We start from the raw sequence: 13,861 nt of genomic DNA on the forward strand, positions 1-13,861 counted from the left end.
ATCTCCTAGCATGGTGAGGGAGAGGTGGGCAGACCATATGGCTGCTAGGGAGTCGCTAAGAGCATTAGCAAAGTTTCTGTTGTAGCCGGGGGGTCTGAATACGAGTAAGAAGCTGTGTGGTAAGAAGAGAAATTTCACTAGGAGTGATTGGCGGTCTGCGTTGCAGGCTTGTTCCTTGGAGTGTGAGATGAAGAGGGGTGATTTGTGGAGGATGGCGATCCCACCGGCTCAGCTAAATTCTGTTGTGCACGATAAGTGTGTAGCCTGGGGGCAATGCCTCGTGTGCGATGGGTTGGAAGTCAGAGAGCCAGGTTTCTGTGATGAAAAGGATGGCTGGGGTTTCCGAGAAAACAGGTGTTGGTTTTTGGATGCATGTGAGGTGGATTGAGGGCGGGGGTTGTTGGCCCCCGGAGGGGCTAGCGGAGGAGGCAAGGAAAGAGGATGGAGGCACCGCTGGGTGGGGGGGGTGCAGTGTGAATAAGAGTGAGGTATGATGGGAGTGGCAGATAGGGAAAGGTGAGGTGTTTTAGTGAGAGAGAGGCTTCCGAGCGTTCTTGGAGTATGTGAAAGGAGTGCTCGTGACGTAAGAGTTACTAGGGAGGAGGTGTAGTGGGGAGAAAATGCGAGAGGGCATTGGAGGTGTGGAGTCAGAGGAGGTAGGAGGGGCTGGAGAAGGTCAGGGTGGTGACTGGGGTAGCCAAGATGGGATATAGATGAATGGAAGTAGAAAGAAGGAAGGAGCTGAGATAGAAGATAATGCTGGATTGCTAATTTCCAGTAGAGTGTCGAGAGGGCTGAAGGTGGGTTAGTGCCAGGGGTGTTGAAGAGAGACTTCACTGGGTAAGGAGAAGTGGAGGTATGCTGTAATGAAGTAAGTGAGGGGTGGGGACAGGGATCTGGGGGGGAGTTATGTTGAGAGGGTTTGGGTGTTGTGGTTTCTCTGTTTAAGGGGATTATTGGGTACATGTGGCTTGTGTGTGAAGGTCAGCGAGGCACTTGAAGAAGGGGTGTTGGCGAGGGAAGCGATGACGGGGAGGGGATGGAACAAGGGTGGTATGGTCAGGATAAGGTAATTTCCCCAGGAGGATTGCACCCAAATGGGCTATATTTCCAATTTTGTTTTACATATCAAGTTAAATATTAAATATATTCTCAACGACTGCTGCTGAGAGAAAGAACAATTCTTTATATTGCACATGGATTATGATATTTGCCATTTGTAAGGTGCTTATACAGCTACAATAGTGTTTCAAAGCACCACAAGGCAAGAAGGGAAGGGAACACAGGAGCAATCATGACAATACAGAAAAATACAATCAACAGAACAAGAGAGTAGCGGTTTTACTAAGCCTTGTGACATTGGGAATGCGCAAGTGCAGAGAAGGAAGGAAGGAAAAGGGGGTTAAGTGCTAGTGGATGTCCAAGGGGGGTGCAGGAGGTACCAGGGTCCTATTACAGGGATAACAGGTAAGTGCAAGGCGGGGACAGCCCCGGGGTAGGGAGATGTCAGCCACCAAACCGATAGGTGCAGGCCTGGGATAGCACCACAGGCTGGAGGGGGCCCGAAGCCAGGTGTGGGGAGTAGATGCTGGAGGCGATTGGACAGAAGCCCAGAACCCCATAGGACTCAGAAGGTATCTGGCCGCCAATCTCAGCGACTGTGGGGAGTTAGCATGGAAGGCAGATAGGGAAGGAGGAGGAGAAGAGGGAAGGAGGCGGAGAAGAGTCTTGAGAGGTTTGCGGAACCTGAGGAGATCTGGTTTAAGACGGAGACTGTTCCAAAGGAGGAAGCCAGTCGTAGAGAGAGATCTGCCACCAGCTCTCTGCTTGGAGAAGCGTTTGACCAGCAGTGTTGGAGCCGAAGGATGTAGGTTATCTGGAAGGAGATTATTTAGTGAGAGCGAATTGCAGATAGCGTGGCCCCAGGCTGCCTTGTGGACGATATAAAGGGTTTTGAACTTGATCCTTGCAGCAACCGGAAGGCATGGGAGAGATTTTAGGGCTGGAGAGATATTGTGTCTGGCTTAAGGCCAAGGATAAGTCGTGCAGCCCTATTCAGGATTAGTTGAAGGGGGGCGGAGAGAGGAAGAATTTGGATAGAGGAAGATGCTGTTGCAGTAGTCCAACCTAAAGAGGACCAGCGCTCGAGAGACATTGAGCTTCTGGGGGAAGGTAAAGCACGGGAGAATGCCTTTAAAAAGGTGAGTTGAAAGTGGTCCTTCTTGTTTTCTTCTTTTTTTTTTTTTGTAAGGCGCACCGAACCTGAAGGTAACTGGGCGCAAGATGTACAAGAAAAACTTTAAGCTTAGGTTACATAGCACATGGTATCAAGATAGGTATTCACAGGAAAGGTAACAGTGGTGGTGTAAGTGAGACATACATAGATGAGGAGTACATAAATACAATCAATAGAATTATCGGCAGATAGTGAGTCTGTTACATGTTACTAGATAGATGCAAACAGTAAAGTTATTATCTATTGCAAATTACAATATGCAGTAATGGAAAGCTACGTTAAATATCATTCGTCCTCAGCCAGTTCACAATATTTAGTCTGAAACTGAAGTAGGTTTGTTCCGCTCTTAGTGCAAACAGGAGTGAATTCCAGTTTTTGTGCAGCCTTAACTGGGAAGCTACTACCACCCAATTTTGTTAAGTTAAATCTAGGTATATTAAGGCAGAAGGAGTTGGCAGTCCTAGAGGGGCGGCTGGAAGTTTTCCTAACTATACGTTCAGTAAGGTATAGTGGAGCGCGGCATTGTTGAGGCATTTGAATGTCAAAGAAGCTGTTTTGAGCAGGATTCTATCGTTGATCGTCAGCCATTAGTTTTGTCTCCTTAACTCATAAAAGATATATGCTCTTTGTTTGGAATATTTAAAGCACTTCTGAGAGCATTATTGTGTAAGATATGAATTTTATTTAGGATGTACTACTTGGCAAGGTCCAGGATATGAGGAGTGAAGGAGAGAGGAGTCGAAGATGACCCTGACATTTTTAGCTTCGGAGGAAGGAGAGCCCATTGAAGGGGACCAGGTTGTAGGAGAGAAGCAGGGGTCCCAATAGGAAGGATCTCACTCTTGTAAACAGTGAGAGGGATTACTGGAGGTGCACCAAGACTGGATAGCGGATAGGAAGTCAGGGATGAGAGAGGAGGAGGAGGAAAGAGAAGAGTTTGGCGTCATCTGCATAGCACTGCAAGTGTGGAGAGAAAGAGGAGATCAGATGAGCAAGGTAGTTGTTGAAAAGCCAAGGCGAGAGCATAGCGCCCTGGGGGACATGTAGAGAGGAGAAGGAGGAGGAGCCAAGGATCATATGGGAGGGGCTGTCTGTGAAGGAAGAGGAGGTCAACCATTCCAGTGCCCGGCCTGAGATACCAAGAGTATTGTGGAGACGCTTTAAGAGGATGAAGTGGTTAACAGTGTTGAAGGCAGAAGAGAGGTCAAGGAGCATGAAAACAGCGGGAGAGTTAAAGTCAAGATTTGCAAGCAGTTCTTCACGGGTGTTCAGGAGAGAAGTTTCTGTGCTTCTGGATGCTCGGAATCCAGATTAATGGTCATGTAAGCAACCAACAAGCTCAGTGTGTTGGGTCCGTTGGGCACAGACCACCTTCTCCAGGAGTTCCCCAAGTAAGGGAGTAATAGAGATAGGATGGTAGTTGGCCGGACAGGAGGGAACAGCCAAAGGCTTTTTTAGAAGAGGGTGCACAAGGAAGGGCTTTAGAGTGGCAGGAAAAGTACCAGAGGCAAGTGAGTGGTTACAAAAGTCAGTGAAAGCTGGAGCGAGGGAGTAGATATTGTCCTTAAGACCTCAGGAAGAACAGTTTGAGACCTGTTTGGATGAGACCTTCATAGAGCGGACTACTCTAGTGACTACATCCGATGTGACAGGAGGAGAAAGTGCAGGCAGGCAGGGGCAAAACGGGAGGAGTGGAAGGACGAAAGAGAGAACAGGATGTCCCGAGTTTTAGCTGTGAAGTAGGTGGCCAGTGCACTGCGGAGGGCCGAAGACGGAAGAGGTGAGGTAGGGACTTCAGAAGGATTGGCTAGTTCCTTGCAGATTTTAAAGAGTTCAGACGAGCTGTTAGAGGCTCCCTAGAGGTGGACCTGGACGTGGGCCCTCTTCTTGGAGCGGATAGAGACAGTATTTTCTTTGGAGGATGCGACACGCCAGTTTTTCAGAGGATAAGCCTTTGGTCTGCCACTTCCTCTCTACACGTGCAATTAAAAGCAGCAAGATCGATGTCGTGCCAACTGTTAAGCTTGGTGGCAGGTTTCAGGTGGATCCTCATGACAGGGGCAAGAGAGGTAGTGATAGCGAGATGAAGTTTGTCAAGAGCAGAAGCGAATGCAGCAGCTGACAGTTTGATCGGGCAGATTGCCGGGGAGGAGGTTGGCAGTGCTGGGGGGGGAGGCTCGATCAGGGGGCCGAGAGGTCACAAGCCGGAGGAGAGAAGGGAGTGGTCAGACCAGGAAACTGCGGTAGAGAGAGGGTTGGTGAGCAGGAGTTCAGCATGAATGATGTCATCAAGGGCGTGTCCAGAAGGGAGAATAAGGGAGAGGGAGGTCCAAGGGTCACGGAAGAGTGTGGAAGCAGAGAGAGTCAAGATGGATGTTGAAGTAACCTGAGAGAAGGAGTTTGGAGGTCGAGGACAGGAGGGAGGAGGAGAAATCTGCCCATTCCGATAGGAAAAGATAGATGGGGCCTGTAGATGGTGGCAATGGTGAGAGAAGAGGTTGGAGAGACAACCAGTTTGCAGACCAAGCTTTCGAAAGTGGAGTACGGCTGGGTGGGTATGAGAGAGGAGGGGACCCACTCAGGGAAGATCAAGGCCACACCACCGCCCGATCAGTTAGGACAAGGCTGGGAGATTATCTTGTAGCCCTCGGGGAGGAGGGAGTCAAAAGCAGTGACTGAACTGGCATTGCACGTTGCAGAGGTCGAGGTCAAAGTCTTCAAGAAGGAGACAGATGTAAGCAGAGTGTTTGATAGCAGAACGAGCATCGAGTGTGGCTAGATGAAGCAGGTCGCCACCTGTAAAAGTTTTACATGGAGGGATACAGGGGCGTGGTACACCTCTCGAAGGAGATGAGGCAGAGAGAAGAAGGAGGAGTAGCAGGCGAAGGAAGGAAGTTGATGACAGACGGCAGGCACCGGTCAAAGAGGAGGAGGTTGGGTTCAGGAGCCCGAGCCATGAGCCATGACAGTGCCATTGCGATAGACAATGATACAACTGAAAAATGAGAAGCCTGCAAGAGTACTTCCCATCTACTGCCACCATTAATCTGTGAGGAAGAAGAGAGTAGAGATCAAATGAGGGGTCCATAGATTGGAGAGGGGACAGAGAAGGGGATATCAGTAACAATCTGTCTGTAAATTGTGCAGACATAGGTGTCTGCAATGGGTAGACCCAGTTTAGAGGTCAGGTCTTTACTTTTTTCTTCCAGACTTTGTGAGAGGGAAAATAGGTGATAGTATAGCAGTTAGAGTAGAAAGGGGAAATTGAGAGTGCCATAGAGACGCAGGAGAGATGAGGATAGAAGATAAAGGAAATAAAAGGATAGAAGAAGAGACGGCACGGCATGAAAACAAACTCACCAGGAGGCCTAGCAGGCAAAAAAAGGTCAGAGGCTGTCCAGCAAGAAAGTCTTGGCAAGTGCCAGCTCAATAAGGTGGCTTCACGAAGGTCAAGAGGTGTAAGGCAGCAGAGGAGGAGAGGACCAGAGATAGCAGATGAGGAGGCTGGAGGGGTCAACACTGAGGGCATGCACTGTTGGGCCCCATGGTGTAGAGGAGCTTCGAGTAGTGATTGAGACCAGCGAGGGTGCATTAGGTGACTTGGGCCGCAGTGCAGCGAGGGACATTCTCGTGGGCAACTGGGACCGACCCTGCATAGGTGAGGCCACAAACGCCACCAGTGACAGGCCGTCACTCTGTGTGGGTCAGAGCTTCACAGCCCTGGGGAAGAGGAGCCCCCACTTTCTTTATAGGGGGTCCTGCATACAGATGAGGCCCTGTGTAATATACTGCAGTGCTGCTGTAATTTAAACCACTCTGGCCTTGGGCATTGTGGGTCAGCTGGATGTCTTAAGGCCCAATGGTGATCACCACCCCCTAGCCTGGATGTCCCAGGGGGGTGATGTCCTCTAGGAGCCTAAACCAGACAGGACCAGCTCGGCCACCGAAGAGACAGCCCAGCCGGGCCCCGGAAGCGCTGGTCAGCTCTGAAGTACCTGGTGATTCCTTGTGGCGCCAGGAGGCCAGTGAACATTAATCTGCTCAGCAGATGTCTACCAATAACAGTTCTCCCCCGTAGCTGCAGCGACAGGACACCAGCTGCAAGGATTCCTGATGCAGCCACTGGCGGAGGCACCCTCACGGGCAGCTCCAGCGCCTAGCCACCTACATGACCCGCATGCGGTCCACCTCACATGTCTGGCACCCAACGTCGGCCCAGGGTGCGGACTTCCGAACGTGGATCAGATTGCGGTAGACACACAAGGCAAGCTCACATGATGGTCGGGAGCTGCACAGCGCTCCCACGCCGCACCTCCAGGACAGCGCCTCAGTCCTCCGCCAGGTGAAACCCACCTCCTCATCAGCACCAGTGCCCTCAGGGAGTGAGCAGTTTTTCTTCCTACGCGTTTCACAGGTGGGATGAAGGGTCTGGTCGGAGCAGCCCCATGCAGTGTCCCACTGCGAGCATGAAGTCAGATTTGTTTGCTGAGGTTTCTCGGCTTCACAGACACAGCGCACAGACAAGCCTGCGTGTAGTGGGAACATGCTAGGATTGTCGAGAGACGTCTTTGCTTCATCTCGCTTCACGGAAAAGTCCTTAGTCAGGGCACCTGATCCTATCAGACAGGTTCCAGCACTCCAGACCACAGGTTAAATTTAAAAAGCTAAACTAACCAACCAACCGGCATACTCACAACTATGCCAGTTCACAGAATCCAACCAGATACTGAACCCTGCCTAATCCAGCTTCAGACTCAACCCTGCCTAATCCAGCTTCAGACCCAACAAGGAACTGAATCGTGCCTAGCTTTAAGACACTCGGAAGGCTGCTCCACCCTAATCCTACTTCACCTCTCAGCAGCTTTCAACATCATTGACGACCACCCAACCCTCACGGACAGACTTTAATCTCTCGGCATCAGACACTCAACTCTGAAGATGATATCCTCCCTCTTCAACACATCCCATATAGTACACTTGCCTCCTTTCTCTTTGAACCCCTACCAGTTGCCCACAGAGTGCTGCAAGTTGCCTCTCTCTCTCTCTCCTCTCCGTTCTTTAACCTCTACCTGAGCCCCCTTCCTGCAATCATTCCAATCTCATGTCTGAATATGCTACAACTACGCAGAGGACACCCAAATAGTCTTAAAAATCCCAAAGGACCCATTTGCCAGCTCACACGATCTCGCATCATACCTCTCAGAAATAGAGCACTGGATGACTCAATCATATTGTACTAAACTCAGGCAAAACTGAGATCATGCTCTGCAGTAAGACCTCCCATCTTTCTTCAACCAACCACATGGCTACCCTCTTTAGGCCTCCAGCACAGTAAAATAAAAATTGGATGCATCAAGGATGCAGACCTGACCCTACTACATTAATTCTGTGACAAAAAGCTGCTAACAACATAATTGCATTCTCTGTTGCCTTTTTCACCTGCCTGACCTTCCCTCACAGAGTCTCTGAAATTATGCCCATCATCCTTTCACGCTTAATTCTAATGCCCTATGCCTGGGAGCCTCAGCATCACAGCTAAGAAAACTCCCAACAGGTACAAAACACAGCCGCAAGGCTCCCCCTAGCACTAGAGAATACACCCACCCTCTGTGCCCTTCACTGGCTTCCAATCCACCGTCAAGGCAATGTGAATCAACCACTGATCACTCCACAACACAGGAATGGAATACCTGCAGCATTAACTTACACGATACAGGCCTAACAGAAACCTCAGATCAGGTGCAGCATTTCTCCTAGTTCTTCCAGTGACAAAATCAACAAGAATAAGGGGCTACTCTTTCTCAGGCCAAGCACCCACCATCTGGAACTCTATCCCTTTAAACATCTGGCGCATAGAAGCTCACCTTCAGGAAGGCTCTCAAAACTTGGCTCTTCCATTCGAAAATCTGACAAACTCAGCCCATCGCTTGGATGAATAAATATGTACCCTGAAGGGAATGCTGGGGCACCTGGGGAGTCAACAAGGAGGGACACATCACCATTGAATGAATCCCAGTCAAGCCTTTATGATAAGCTCTGCAAGACCTCTGCTCCACCTAGGTGTCGGTCTCTCCACAATGGAACATCAAGAACGCCACCACAACAACAAAACATAGCACAGGCATGGACCACTCACATGCATGCCTCAATAAACACTACTCGATTACACATACCCAAAACATCCCCTCATCCAAAAGAATACAGCCGAGACCCACGCAAAATTCGGAGTAGCTGCTCACATAATTCAATCTCTTCTGACTCTCCCACTCCTCTCACCATTTTTCAAGGCACCCATTATCTAAGCTGATAACCATGGGTTGCTGCTAGGGACCTAGCCACTCGTGCTGGCAAAAATACACACACGCATCTTAGAAATCTTCACTTCTTACATCTCCGACTACTGTCTTCCGAACGGGGGCTCAAGCCAAAGCACTTCGAGACCATACCAATGCCAGTAGGCACTGTACAAATGCCATAACATACCTGTAGCCATTACAAAATGTAAAGATATTTAGGTTATTTGTGAGGAGCCATATGCTGCCAAAATGTCACTTCCCGGCACGCAGTACTTGCTTTTTGGGTTTCAGATGCGCACAATAGGAATAAAAGGGCTTTAGCAAATGTAAATCAGTGATCACAATTAGAATAACCTCTAATTTGCCCAATTTCAGAGAGGAAACCTGGTCTCAAACACCACCATTCTTCGGGTCACTTTCACAGAAGACTGGAATGATAGCACCTCCTACCAGAGAGGAAGAACTAACCTCAGGACTCCAGCACTGCAATACAGAATCCAGTGCACCAACAAGAGAGGACACCATCACTGCATTAAGGAAAGGCGGCTCACAGATACCTCAGCCAAGGCACACCAGTAAAATATTTAAACATAAGCGCCACTCTAGGACTGAAACAAGTATCTCAACACAGGAACATAGACCACGACTGCAATTATAAAAGCGGCATGACTAAAACACACACACCTCACGCAGGTCACACCAACACCACTGAAACGTGGTCTTCAGTGCAAGACTGACACGAGTGCACCTTAAACAGTACACCACTACAATACTGAAACCCTCAGTGCAGGACTGATACAAAGCATACCTTACATAGGGCAACCACTGCAAAGCGAACAGCACTGCATTACTATAACAAGTGCCCTTCGCAGGAGAGGAAAACCACCACTCAAATAAGGAAGAAAAAAAAAGCAATGCACCTTAAACTGAACATAGAGCCACCACTACAACATTGTACTAGGTCAGTCACTGTAAAAGTGATACCAGTGTACCGTACACAGGTGATTAACTTGTATGAATCCAAGGGCAAGGGTCACCTTCTAGTATTAAAATTGAAGAGTCTTGTCTAGTGCAAGGTGCTCACTAGTCCTCCAACGAGTGTGTAACTACTTAAAGGAGGACAACCACTACAAGAATTAACCATATGTGTCACACCGGGAAACAGTCCCCAAGACCACACCAGTATTTTCTTTTTTTACATGCACATTGCTTCTGGTAGCTCCTCTTCAGTTGCCGCAAATGATGACTCATGTTGTAAAAAGACTTAGCAAGTGGATTTGAGAGGGGTCCACAGTGTTAAGTGATGGATAGGACATGCAGAAATAAGCTGATCAACAGATCATTCTGAAGAACGAGGGAGAAGAGCCTATTCAAACAAATTCAAGAATGTTTTAATGTCAGTAATAATGTGATTTAGGTCTACTTGGTCGAAAATATTTGACCTTTTCCAATTTGACCAAATTCTTTTTGGTCGAAAATGCGGGGGGAGATATGCCTGCAACCCCACCCACCTTATCCCTCCCCATATATTTATTTTATTTGACGGGAAAAAAAAATAATAATGTCAAATCGAAAAGGTCAAATGTTTTTCGATAACATGCTAATACCAATATTGTTTCATAACTTACATTTAAAAAGTCTTGAGATTGTATGCTGATTCAAGGAGTTACACACTGTTTACTAACACACATTCCTGCAAGCCACACAGCCAGCTCTTGGCCCTCCTAAAGCTGATAAAATAGACGCGTTCTTTTAAATCATGTGCATGTACATCCTTTTCAATACCCATTTTTAATCCTATCTTTTTGGTTAACAACTATAATGGCTTTAGTACAGACCTACCTAACAACATTCAAACTTAAGCAAGATCACAATTTAATGGTGAAAAGAGAGCATACCCACAAAAACGAAATCGGATTTAATAAACCAATAGAGATGGCAAAAGGAGGGGGATGCAGGGACATAATACACAATTAATTGTGTGTGTTTTTATAATGTCCTAATCATTGCTCCAAGGGTCTCAAAGCGCCTAAAAAAAAAACCCTAGTAATTTTATGTAATGCTAACCAAGAGCTTCAACCCCATTTCTAAATTATTTGGAAAACCTTTATTGACAGTTAAAAGCTAATCTACTACGCTGTTTTGATATCTGTACTTTTAGATTTATAGAGCGCAATACAGCCCAAAAGGCATCGAGGCGCTATGCAGGCCCTGGACAATCCGTGTTAAACGAGTTATGATTTTGAACTTGGTACTCTAAAAATTGTGCAGCTGCGTTTTTTGGGTAAGCTATTAAAAATACACCTTTTGTGCCACTACACGCATTCTGCAACAGATACTTTGAATAAAACAGTTCCCAAAAACATATTGTACATGAAATAGCAGTTCAATGAAATGCAAAAGAATTCACATAAAATATGTTCTTCTAAACAAAAAATGTAACCGCACTACATTTCCCAAGGCTCAACAAGGTTTAATGCTGCAGGAAGACTACCACAATGAAAACGGATAAATACCACACTTAGTTTTTACTTAAAAATGTCAGCGAACGTCAGTTGAGCATACCTTCAATTAAAGAAGTTTGCTCTATTCTGCACAAATGAGATTTTTAAAAGGAGCACAACCAGTTTAAACAAGTGCATTTAATAAAGTGTTTATCGGAGGATCTGGAATCGTAAACATTAAATAGACAGGCATGCTGGCTCCAAGTGGGGGAACAGACAACTACTTCCTACTGAAAGGAGCAGGAGAAAAACGCAGCAACAATCGGAATTGTTCTAAACTGCCCATTGTTTGGCAAGTCCGCCCAGTCGTTTTCTCCAAAAGTATATATATAAAAAAAATTTAAAAAACTTCCCCTCCCACATTCTTTTAAATACTTAGAAAGCGCAGATGAGGCGTCCAATACCAAAGGGTTTCTCATTAGAACTGTGACAAATTGATATGCTATTAATTATATAAACGTAGCGAGCACCCAACGACGAGCTGCCCTGAAAGAAACCGCTGTCGGTGGGACTCGATGTAACTCGCCACCGCGTGGTCACACTAAACACGTAAATGTCATTATGAAAGGGCAGTGGGAATTACGGGACATGGGGGCACTACTGCTTCTTTTCAGGCTTATCCAACTAATTATTGAGGGAAGGCATTGTTTTTGCGGCAAACTACAATCCATGCATGTCTACAGGCAGCTCTCTCACTGCATGTAAACATACTTCAAAGGTAAAGCCAAGTCCATCATTTCCTGCAATACGCTGGGAGGAGCTCTATACAATATGAAGTCAGTCGTTTCTGTAGAGTCCATGCCCCACTTCCTACTTGAAATGGTGGCATTAAAAAAAAAATGTGGAGCTCAAATGATACACATACAAACGTTTAAGATGGGGACGGGGGAGACTACAGTCTACTCCATGGCACAACGAAGCCTCTGCTGTAACAAACTTTCTTTTCTACATTATGCAAGCCATTTTGGAGGAATTCTTGACAGGTTGAATTCTAAATCCCATCGCACTGTAGAACGACAAGAATACACATACTTATAGACACTGCACCATGAATACAGGAAGGGTCCTTCCAGCTTCGGCCGTAAAATGAACCAAAGCTGAGCGTTTTGGAAGCATAGTGGGAAAGCGCACCTTACAATATCAGACACTGTAAAAATATGGGCGTTTTGAAGTTGATGCGGAGCTCCACTCAGCACCCAAGGAGCATAGACGAGATTAAAGCAGAGACAATACTTTAACGTTGTACCTTCCGAAAACAAGTAAAGTTATGGATTACGAGCCTGCTGTTCACTCTGCAGGGGGTTTTGCGACCGTCAACACTAAGGAGGGAATGCAAAGGCATAATAATTGACACACACGCGGTAGACAGGGTGCGGGCAGAGCGCCTCAGGCTGTCTCCAGCATAGCAACAAGTGTGACTGCGTCCCTAGGGGGCAGTCTCCTGCTGCTTTAGCGGGGGCATCCCAATGGTATAGGTGGGCAGCACTGGTAAGGCGGAAGCCGCGCCCCCTCCCCTCACAGCGGCGGGGAGTCCCAACCATAAACTTTACTCTGCTCACACAGTCACACCCGGGGTTTCGCAGAGAGAATACACATTTATCTTCACCGTCAAGGCTGTGGGGCCTCGGGTCACGCATCCCCGGACTCTACTTACCTATGGGCCACTTCGGTCACAGGCACTACAGCTACTGCGGCTCCAGGGTGGCCCTGTAAAGAAGGGTTGCCGCCGACGCCATCTTCACCTCGCACCGGAGCTACACACTTCCGGCCGCCGCCCCCTACTGGCCGCCCACCCCCGGCGCAGCTCCGCCGCCCGGAGCAGAGTTGCAGACCGCTGTACAATTCCTCGGCAGCCTCCAGCGCCCCCCTTGACTCTGCTTCTAACCGTAAACCATAACTTTTTGCGTGTCACTGTATATTATGTCTTAACAAAATTATTAGAGTCCCGTGTTTTTCAATTGTGTGTTTCAGTGTAAACTTTTTTGGATTGCCAATAAAATGTGAACTGTGAAGGGCTCTATACACTCTCAAGGGGTAAAAATGGAATAACATGAATAGTAAAGGAAGTTAATATATGACAGTTTAATGTTCATTTTTAATTACTGTATCTCTTCTCTTAATGAATACTTGTATTTGCAAGTAACAGTAATTGAGCAGAACAGAAAATCGTTACTTTGCTTAAACTCTGTAGTTGCCAGTATTCACCTTGCTGCAGTCCCTTCAACTGAATCCAAACACAGGCACGATCCACAGATTCGATTTCGCTTTTGTGTTGGCATGGGAGAGGATTTGGCAGGCACTCTCATAATGGGACTACCTGGCCATAACATGCAACCACTGGTAGAAAGCACACTTAAGACATTTGTATTAAACCTATAGCTGTAATTAAGCCATTAACTCTGGACTCTGGGAGTTGGAGATGGATGAGCGAAGTGCTCGGGAAGGAAGATATTTAGGAAGAGCGAGTTGAAGGTATTTGGGTTGTAAATAACTAAACCACATGCTCAAATTCTGTGTCTCTCCTCGCATGTCTTCTCCTTCCTAGCTTTACTCGAATTCAATACTTTCGGCTTATAAGGATCACCTAGTAGCCAAAGCTAAAAATGGACTGAAGAAAACTAGGGTACATGCAGAGCTCTGTGGTTAGGCGTCCCTCTGGTCCTTGCCCCTCTGTTCCTTGGTTGTTTTGGTGTGTCCCTCTCCTCTGGTCCTTGACTCCCTTGGGAGTTGTACCTATGGTCCTCCCCTTAACCCTCTGGACAGTCGCTGTCAAAAACAAGCATAAGCCAAAGGCTTCCATTTTCTGTGTGCTGTTTCTTTTTGTA

General features: G+C 47.2%; 1 protein-coding gene across 4 annotated transcripts in view; it reads right to left on the bottom strand.

Annotated features, from left to right (window-relative positions):
• The window catches only part of DENND4C (DENN domain containing 4C), a 2,555,958-nt gene extending 2,543,139 nt beyond the window's left edge, over positions 1 to 12,819 (bottom strand). For all 4 annotated transcript variants that reach the window (XM_069625964.1, XM_069625963.1, XM_069625962.1 and 1 more), the window contains exon 1: positions 12,691 to 12,819. The gene's annotated coding sequence lies outside the window, so the exon portion shown is untranslated. The remainder of the gene's footprint in view (positions 1 to 12,690) is intronic.
• Positions 12,820 to 13,861: the final 1,042 nt, after the last annotated feature.

The sequence above is a fragment of the Ambystoma mexicanum genome, chromosome 6p (assembly GCF_040938575.1).
Source record: "Ambystoma mexicanum isolate Mex_15411 chromosome 6p, UKY_AmexF1_1, whole genome shotgun sequence".
In the NCBI taxonomy this organism is placed as follows: domain Eukaryota; kingdom Metazoa; phylum Chordata; class Amphibia; order Caudata; family Ambystomatidae; genus Ambystoma; species Ambystoma mexicanum.